This window comes from Rhinopithecus roxellana, chromosome 1, assembly GCF_007565055.1.
Source record: "Rhinopithecus roxellana isolate Shanxi Qingling chromosome 1, ASM756505v1, whole genome shotgun sequence".
NCBI lineage: Eukaryota > Metazoa > Chordata > Mammalia > Primates > Cercopithecidae > Rhinopithecus > Rhinopithecus roxellana.
Genome location: NC_044549.1, coordinates 204300082 through 204310312, shown reverse-complemented (window position 1 = coordinate 204310312; position 10231 = coordinate 204300082). Strand labels below are relative to the sequence as shown.

At 43.6% G+C, this 10231-nt stretch overlaps 1 long non-coding RNA gene across 1 annotated transcript; it reads right to left on the bottom strand.

The window, feature by feature from the left end:
- Nucleotides 1-1010: 1010 nt before the first annotated feature.
- LOC115899263 lies at nt 1011-10001 on the bottom strand. The gene is made up of 4 exons (XR_004058980.1): nt 9828-10001; nt 9265-9428; nt 1380-1484; nt 1011-1136 (listed from the first exon to the last, which is right to left on the bottom strand). It is a non-coding gene; the product is annotated as an uncharacterized LOC115899263 (long non-coding RNA).
- Nucleotides 10002-10231: the final 230 nt, after the last annotated feature.

Sequence of the window (10231 nt, the reverse complement as noted above, 5' to 3'; positions counted from 1 at the left end):
TGATACTGTGAGTCCTACCAAGCCTGGCCAAAGTTGCCTCCTTAATCATTAGTCCTTGAATAGAATCCCAGAGGTAGTGGTTGTTGATTTGCAAAACATAACACTGACTTTATACCATGTTTGTTTGTCTCATGGAGACAAGAACACTTTTCTCATAGAATATATTTTGTTTTGTGGGGAAATGAACAAAATGAGGTAAAAAACGCAAATCATCCTATGAGTAAGTTATTTTTCTGATAGAAGTCAGGGTCCAAGTTCAAGTTAGTATAACTAGTCACGTAGTTTCACTTAAGTCATTTCACTTTGCTGGGCTTCAGTCTCCCCAGTTGGAAAATGAATGAATGTGCCTGTGATATTCCGGTTTCAGTTGTGGGAACATGCCAGATCTAGCCAACGGGGAAGCAATCGTAGCCAGATATGTTGAGGCACATAAATATAAAACATTTTTATCTGGGTCCTGTTTTCACCTCTGTAGCTGATTCTTTCTGGGCCCTGGGACATCTATATTCAGCCTCTGCATTTGTCCATTAATTTGTTCATTGACCCCACTCATTTATTCAATAAATATTTATTGAGTACTTAAATACATGCCAGTAATTGTCCTAGGTCTGAGGATATAAGAGGGTACCAAAAAAGCAGGATCTTTTTTTTTTTCCAGAGAGCCTACCTCCTAGTGGGAGAGATGGACCACAAATACATAAGCAAACACAAAATCATTGCAGATTATGAAAAATGATAAGAAAGAGATTAAAAAGTGTGACAGGACGGAAGGTAACTGGGGCAATCACTTTTAGGCAGATGCCTCTGAGATGCCATCTGAGCTGAGACTTGACAAATGAAATGCCAGCAATCTCAGCCTCTAAGCCTGCCAAGTTTGAGATGTTATTTTTATTAGTAATTTACAGGTGCAAATGACCCACCTAGATTGTTTCTAGTGCACAGTATGCTTTGTTGACAAAATGCCCTTAAGCAAAATGCCACAGATGTCAGCTTCAGTTTTGTGGATTTTCACAGCATCTTCCAGTAAGGTTGGTCATTGTCATTAGCAACCACTCCCCCGTTTGGGGAGGGAGGACACAGGGTGTACTCTGACTCTGGTGCACACATGAGCTCTCACCAATCCTGCTGGGACCAGGCTGCAGGCAAAGAACAAACACCTACTTAGTGAACTGTAATGACAAAGGAGTGGCCATTTGCTTCCTCCAGTGCTGTCCAGGACAGCACCTGAGCCCATTTGTCACTTCCTGGGGACAGAGCTGACTCATAGAGCACTGGCAGTAATTTTGGCCCGGGAGGGGTGGGAAACAGAAGGCTTGGATTAACAGCAGGTGGAGCTGGTGGCTGCCTAGCTAATATGAAGGGAATTTTTGTCCACTGACCTGTCCACAATTCTTGGAATTTTGCTAGAAGTTGGTATCCAATCCACTTGGTTCTGAAAGGGTTTTTTGATTTTTGATCTTCAGGTTTCTTGCTAATGTGAATGTCTGGAGGAGGATACCACTGTTTAGAAACGTAATTTAACATCTTAAAAAAGACTCACACAAAAAAAATCTCAAAATGGCAAAAGTCAGGTTATAGGTGTTAGGCCCTGGATCTCATTTTATCCAGAATTGTCCTACGTCTGAAATGACAAATTCATACACTCTACTTTTAGAGCATGACACGTAGTCTTCTAACCTTCCTACTGAGTTACCCACATTACACTGCCCTTCAGCCTCCTGGAGACCTCTTTTTCTTTTTTAAAAAAGGTTTTATTTTAGGTTCAGGGGTATGGAGACCTCTTTTTCTATGAAAGGTTCACAGTCTGTATCTGCGTTAAGATATAGTCATAGACAACTGTTATTCAAAGTAAGGGGCCATGAGATTGGACACAGTGGCTCACGCTTATAATCCGAGCATTTAGGGAGGCTGAGACAGGTAGATTGCTGGAGCCCCAGGAGTTCGAGACCAGCCTGGGCAACATGGCGAAACCTCATCTCTACAAAGAACTACAAAAGTTAGCTGGGCATAGTGGCACGAATCTGTGGTCCCGGCTACTTGGAAGGCCAAGGTGAGAGAATCACTTGACCCCGGGAGGCAGAGGATGCAGTGAGCTATGATTGCACCATTACACACCAGCCTGGGCAACAGAATGAGACCCTGTCTCAAAAAAAAAGGTAAAGGGCCATGATTCTATGTCTTTTTGTGTGTATATGATTTTATCACTTTATTTGACAATCAGTGGTTGGCTCTCACCCACATTGACTGTCTATAGATTTTTGAAAGTGGTAACAGGTACATAGTTAAACCAAAGTATAGAGTTTGTTTGGTGAACCTTCACCTCATGATGTTTTCTGCATGATAAACATGGATGTGGTAGGGCCCTTCCTTTCACCCAATATTTGTTGAGCCTAGTATTAGTGCATACATCTGGAGTCCCCATCTCCATCATGGCAGATTTCTGGATCTCTCTTGAGTGCCTGAGGGGCATTCTTCTTGAAGCCCACTCCGTGGACACACCTGTGAATGTTGATGGTGTATCCTCAGGTCACCACCTCATTGATGGCAGAGTGACCCCCCCTTCTTCTGGCTATTGCAGGAGTCATTCTGCTGGGCCCAAGTGGGAAGTCACATATCTTCTATTACCTACCTCTCAGCTTAAGAAAATATTACTGTGATAGGCTGAAAAATGCTCTTCCAAAGCTACCAGGTCCTCATCTCTGAATCCTGGAAATGTTAAATTTGGAAAAAATGTCATGGCAGATATGATTGAGTGAAGGCTTTTTTTTTTTTCCTTTGAGATGGAGTCACGCTCTGTCACCCAGGCTGGAGTGCAGTGGTGCAGTGGTGCGTTCTTGGCTCACGGCAACCTCTACCTCCTGGATTCAAGCAATTCTCCTGCCTCAGCCTCCTGAGTAGCTGGGATTACAGGCATGCACCACCATGGCCAGTTAATTTTTGTATTTTTAGTAGAGATGGGGTTTCACCGTGTTGGCCAGGCTGGTCTCAAACTTCTGACCTCAAGTGATCCACCTGCCTCAGACTCCTAAAGTGCTGGGATTACAGGCGTGAGCCACTACACCCGGCGGAGTTAAGGCTTTTGAAGTAGGGAGATTATCCTGGATTATCCAGGTGGGCCCTAAATGTAATTTATATGTATTCTTTTGGGGATAGGCAGAAGATTTCACACAGCACACACACACACACACACACACACACACACACACACATACACACACACGCCATGTGAAGACAAGCAGATTTGAAGATTGGAGTGTTGTTGCCTCAAACCAAGGAATGCCAGCAGCCACCAAAACATCAAAAGTTGGAAGAAGTAAGGAACAGATTCTCCCCTAGAGCCTCCACAGCCCTGCCCACACCTTCATTTCAGCCCAGTGCTACTGGTTTTGGACTTCTGGCCTCCAGAACTATGAGAGAATAAATTTCAGGTGCTTTAAACCACTGAATTTGTGGTTATTTGTCACAGCAGCCACAGAAACTAATGCAGTTACCCATGCAATGAAAGCCACTGGTGTTTCTCTACCCAGCTGCAACCCTCTCCCTCCACTCTCTGGAGGGAACCAGGATCTTGAATTTGGCGTTTATTATTTCCTGCATTTCATTGTACTTTACTGCATATTTATGTATTCTGAAATAATGTCATTTTATATATTCATACTGTATCCTGTATATTGCTTTTTGCTCAATATATTTTATAGATTATATATGTTGATATATGTAGCTCTAGTTTTCTCTAGTTTTCCATGGTGTGTATGCGTACCTGCACACATGTGTGCATGCTACAATTTTTTTTTTTTTTAGAACGGAGTTTTTCTCTGTCGCCCAGGCTGCGGTGCAGTGGCGCAATCTCGGCTCACTGCCACCTCCACCTCTCAGGTTCCCGCCATTCTCCTGCCTCAGCCTCCCGAGTAGCTGGGATTACAGGTGTGCGCCACCATGCCCAGCTAATTTTCGTATTTTTAGTAGAGACGGGGTTTCGCCATTTTGGCCAGGCTGGTCTGGAACTCCTGGCCTCAAGTAAACTGCCCACCTGGGCCTCCCAAAGTGCTGGGATTACAGGCGTGAGCCACTGTACCCAGCCTATAATTTCTAAATCAGTTCTTCTGTTAATGGACATTTAGGTTGTTTTTGTTTTTTCTGTCTTTCAAACAGTGCTGCAGTGAACATTTTTGTATGTGTCTTCTTGTGCTTATGTGCAGAAGTGTGTCTAGGATGTTTACCAGAGAAGAGAATTACTAGGTCATCCTCAGCTTTACTAGTTTTTGCCAAACTACTCTGCAACAGAGCAGATGTGGGTTGGATTTTGGCAGCAGGACATTTCAACAAAAGGATGATGTGTACGAAAGGTACAGAAAGGGGAGGCGCGGGCAGTGGTCATTAGTTTTCTTTGAAAAAGCAGCATTTCTCAGTCAAGTCAGGGAAGCAGATTTGAATCACCCTGGAGAATATTTTGCAACCTTTTGCCCTCTGTCTCCCCATTCTAGGATGTCTTCCCAAGGAACTGATATAATATATTTCCCCTCCAGATAATTGCGACATGCTTTGGTTGAGAACCAAAAATGGCTGCCTGAGAAGGAGCCATGGGAGAAGAGGCAGGCAAGTTGGGTGGGGAGGACTGAGATGCCCAGCCAGGAGGATGCGTGTCAATCAGGGGTCACAGTAAGTCTCTAAGCAGAAGCTGAGCACCTTCCCCTCTACAGATACCCAGAGGCAGCATTAGGACTACAGCACCCTCAGACTAAGAGCTTTGGGATAGAGTTTATTACATGTATTACGCTCCAGCTTTGATAGCTCTTTTCCTAATTCTTCCAACCTTTTTCACTGAGAGAGTCACTTTGTAATTCAATGAGTTGTTGTTCCTCCTGGATCTCTGGGTGTACTGGAGATGCTGAAGGTTGGCTTTTTAATATTTTAATTATAATTAGCATACTAGGAAAACTCCAGAGAATAAAATACAGTACTTTTGTGCATTTATAGACTATAATATGGAATGTGAGTAAAATATACGTATCCCCAAGGAGCCAGATATACATCAAAATAATTAAGTGGGGGCATAGCTTGGGGGTAGAACATTTGACTGCAAAATAACATGTACATTGGTAAGGTTTAGAAGGACACAAAACAATCTACAGGGTTGGTCTTATAAATAAGTCTGTGGCTTATTGTCCCTAAAAATGATGTAAGATTCCCTCTTTGTCAGCAAAATCTCACCTTATTTATCATGTACAAAACCATGAGACTAAATGTTTGACCTGGAAGAGTTGCTAGAGAAGTCTGGTAGAGTGAGTGGCTAATAAGTGGGGTCAGGGCTAGCGCTGGGCCCATTCCCAGTACCTCCCACCACACTGCTCCTTAGCATTTCCAATGATTAGTTCAGATCGTCTTACTCTGCTGGAAAATGTTAGGGAACTCTTGAGCCTATTTGAATGTTGTGTTTACTGGAAACACTGATTGCAGCATGAAAGTTGACCACATTTAACAAATCTAACAAACTGTAGTAGTTTCTCACTACCAAGGTGAAAATGGTTGCTTCTGGGGTGGAAATCTGTTATAAAATAAAGCAATGTTTACACAAATATAAAAATAAAAACTTTCGGCCAGGCACAGTGGCTCACATCTGTAATCCCAGCACTTTGGGAGGCCGAGGCAGGTGGATCGCCTGAGATCAGGAGTTCAAGACCAGCCTGGCCAACACGGTGAAACCCCGTCTCTACTAAAAATACAAAAATTAACTGGCCGTGGTGGCACATGCCTGTAATCCCAGCTACTCGGGACTCTGAAGCAGGAGAATCGCTTGAACCCGGGAGGCGGAGGTTGCAGTGAGGCGAGATCACACCACTGCACTCCAGCCTGGGCAACAAGAGCGAAACTCCGTCTCAAAAAAATAATAAGTAAATAAAATTTAAAAAAAATAAAATCTTTCTAGATTACTTAATATCTTTCTTTTTTTTTTTTTTTTTTTTTTGTATTTTTTTAGTAGAGACGGGGTTTCACCGTGTTAGCCAGGATGGTCTCGATCTCCTGACCTCGTGATCCACCCGTCTCGGCCTCCCAAAGTGCTGGGATTACAGGCTTGAGCCACCGCGCCTGGCACTTAATATCTTTCTTAATGTCTCCTAGAAAAGTGTATAGAGAACCTTTTTGGTAGTAAATAAAGACTGCTTTAATAGAGAAATTTTAGACTACAACACATCCTATATTCACAAACTAGTACATCTCAGCTGTTCTGTGGATGTGGTGGAATAGGACAATAGTCCAGAAAGGTCTCAAAGTCTGAGGTAGTTGCTGGAAGAAGAAACTTATTTCTTTGGACACCTGACTTACAAGAGGATCAGGCTGAACTAGAAGGAGGTTTTAGGGTCTGAAGTCTTAGGGCCTCCACTCCAAGTAGCAGCAGCAGAACTACAAAAGGGGGAAAATTATCCATGATTCCACCACTCTAACACATTAATTGCCTTCATTTTCTCTCTTCACTTTTAGTTCTTAATTTTATGCCATTTCATGAGGCTATAAATACAGCATAGTTAAATGCAACGTTCTGTCTTTCACTCAACATTACATTGTGACCGCTTTTGTCTGAGGACTATTTTGGTTGCAGGAACATTTACTCAGTCAAGTTAAATTGTCTCAGAAAATAGTTGTGTGTACGTGCCTAATCTTACAGAAACCAAGGACAGGCACCTAAGCTGGCTAAGCTCCCCCAGGAACTGGTGCTAAGACAGGGAGAGCCAACAGCTACCGAAGCTGCTCTGTCGGGGGCCTTGGGTGGGCGGAGGGATCTCTGCTTATCCTGCGTTTCTGCTCTGCACACATCACTTCAGCACACATCACTTCAGTAGTGCATGGCCAGTAGTGGCCACTACAAACGACATGACCTTACAGTACCAGAGCTTTTAATGATCTTCTTTCCAGACTGCTTAAAGTCAAAGCCTTATTTGATTGTCTCAATTTCTTTTTTTTTTTTTTTTTTGACACGGTGTCTGGCTTTGTCGCCCAGGCTGGAGTGCTGTGGCCGGATCTCAGCTCACTGCAAGCTCCACCTCCCAGGTTCCCGCCATTCTCCTGCCTCAGGCTCCCGAGTAGCTGGGACTACAGGCGCCGCCACCTCGCCCGACTAGTTTTTTTTTTGTATTTTTTAGTAGAGACGGAGTTTCACCGTGTTAGCCAGGATGGTCTCGATCTCCTGACCTCGTGATCCGCCCGTCTCGGCCTCCCAAAGTGCTGGGATTACAGGCTTGAGCCACCGCGCCCGACCGATTGTCTCAATTTTTTTTCCCTCCCTTGAGGCCATGGAAGTCAGAGGTTTCTGTTCAGCCTGTGGATTGGCTGTGGCTGGCTCAGGTGGACACACACTGGTCCAGTCAGGTGTGGCTGGGGGGGGTGGAGTCACATGCTTTAGATTCTAGCTCTGCAGGGCAGCAAGGCCACGCGCTGGGACTGCCCCAGCAGTGAGTGTGGCTTCCTAGTTCTTACAACTAAAAATGTTCATGAACGCATGACATCACATTAAGTGGCTGTTTCATAATTTATGACCCTTCCTCTGCTGTTAGCTTTAGTGTATCGCCCCTTTCAGCTTGGGGACAGCTACAAGTAAAACTATGAACATTCTTGTGCATACATTTTCCTTTTCATCTTCCAGATTATATAAAATAATCTTTAAATTACATAGAGATTACATTCTCTGAGCACCTCCAGAACAGAAAACATAACCTTGCAATTTTTTCTTGTTTTATAAAAGGGGTCTGTATTTGCTAGAGATTTCTGCTTAAGTAGCTATGGGCAATAGGATGTGATATCAGGGATCTGCTTCAAAGCACTCTAGGAAAAAAATTAGGGGGTGATAATAGCTGAAGCAAGATTGGTGAAATCTCTAGCAAATAACAACAACAAAAAATTGCAAGGTTATGTGTTCTGGAGGTGCTCCGAGAATGTAATCTCTATGTAATTTAAGATGAGTTTATATTTTATACATACTGCTGGAGCAGATGGTGGGTATGTGGAGATTCATGATACATTATTGAATCTGTTTTGTGGTCTGTATCCTACTTCCTTTCTCTTTCTCTCTCCTCTGGATTTTTTGTTGTTAGTCCCCATGTTTCCTCTAGACATTTGGTACTCACATGCTGCCCTGTGATTCCCCCAAATTTTTCTCAGGTTCAGTGACCCTGACACCTGCCTCATAGGTTCCTTTTCCCTCCTTACCTAAAAACTCAAGTCCATCTGTCTATCTACCTATTCAGTAATTCATTCACATTAAAAAAAAAGTGAGCCTATGTATTGGTCAAGACACGAAAAATGTTGCAAAATATAGTGACTTTCATTGTTTTAGATGTTACTAGACAGCTATTAAGAGGAATGAAATCACAACTTATTATGTACCCTGAGATAAAAGCCAGCTCGCCAGTGCAACAGTCAGGAATGACTGTCTTTCAGCAGAGAAGCCAAATGCCCTCTGTCGGGGGGCGGTGGGGCCAGTGTGCCAGAGTGTAGGGTGTGGCCGCAGGCAGAGCCTGGGACAGGCCCTCCTCCCTCCAGGCCCACCTCCTCCTCACTGCCTTTTTGCTAACGGCTTTCAGCCTTCTGGGATTTAGAATTGGAAGCTACATTCTGAGGTCATATTTATTTAGTTAAATGAAAATTGTATATATTAAAATCCTTGGGATTTTTGTAATCATTAAAGCATCAAAGAGACTCGAGTGCTCCAGAAAATGAGCATTTCATATTCATGCTAAAAAAGCAAAAATCTAATCAGATGGCTTAATTTTCTATTCATTTCCCAAAACATTAGTAAATTGTCAGTTATGTGAGCTAAGTTAAATTACAGGGCGAACATTCTGAGGTCTTTCTGATTTTAAAAGTCACAATGTTAAAAAACCAAACTCAAGGAGGTTTTTTTTATTTTTGAAACGGAGTCTTGCTCTGTCTCCCACTCCAGAGTGCAATGGCGCCATCTCGTCTCATTGCAACCTCCGCCTCCCGGGTTCAAGCAATTCTCCTGCCTCAGCCTTCTGAGTAGCTGGGACTACAGGTGCCCGCCACCACACCTGGCTAAGTTTTGTATTTTTAGTAGAGACAGGGCTTCACCATGTTGGGCAGGCTGGTCTCAAACTCCTGACATCCAGGTGATCCCCCCACCTTGGCCTCCCAAAGTGCTGGGATTACAGGCATGAGCCACCGCGCCTGGCCAGAAAGAGGTTCTTGAGACCTGTTGGTACTGGGAAGTTGGAGTGCTCATAGGCGTAGTTGCACAATCCTAGTGCTTACCTGTGTCTGGCAGGGGTTGGGACTTTCCTGGAGCTCCCTGGCACCCTCTGTGTGCCTCTGCCTTTGCACTCTTCACCTTGGATTATAATTGCATCTTTATCTGTTTCTCCCTCAGTAGACTGTGAGCTTCTATGGGAGGACAGGGATTCTGTATTTTTCAATGCCTGGAATGCAATTGGGCTTCCATAAATGTCAGTTGAATGAATGACAACATATATATATATATATATATACACACACACACATATATGTATTTTTAAATACATATAGATTATATATATATATGTATTTTTTTCTTTAAAAAAAAAAAAACTCCCTATGTTCTTCCTCATAGATTCTCCTCTTCCTTATATAAACCCCTAGACGGGCTCATTCCTCAGCCTGACTCTGAAGACCTGAGGAGAAAGTAAACACCTCAAGGAAACTGCCCCACAGAGACTCCGAACCCCCACGTAATTCCCCCTGAAAGGAGCGTCTACTCCAGAATGGGGGCATCTGGATTCAGGTCACCCAGAATATGCCTTTGCCATCAGGTTCCCCGCTTCCAGAAACAGGATTGTTACCTTTAAACTAGGACAATTCAGTGCTTGGTTTTTTCAACATAACTGCTTCAGGATTTTTTCTTTTCTTTTTTCTTTTTAGAGGCAGGGTCTTGCTGTGTTGCCCAGGCTGCAGTGCAGTGGTGCCGTCATAGCTCACTGTACCCTCAAATTCTTGGGCTCAAGTGATGCTCCTGCCACCACCTTCTGAGTAGCTAGCATAGGTGTGCACCACCATACCTAGCTAATTTTTAAAAATTTTTTGTAGAGATGAGGTCTTGCTATGTTGCCCAGACTGGTCTTGAACTCCTGGCCTCAGGTGATCCTCCTGCCTCAGCCTCCCAAAGTGCTGGGATTACAGGCATGAGCCACCACGACCAGCCTGTTTAAGGATTTCTAAGCATAAGCCTATAATGAAAAACCCACAA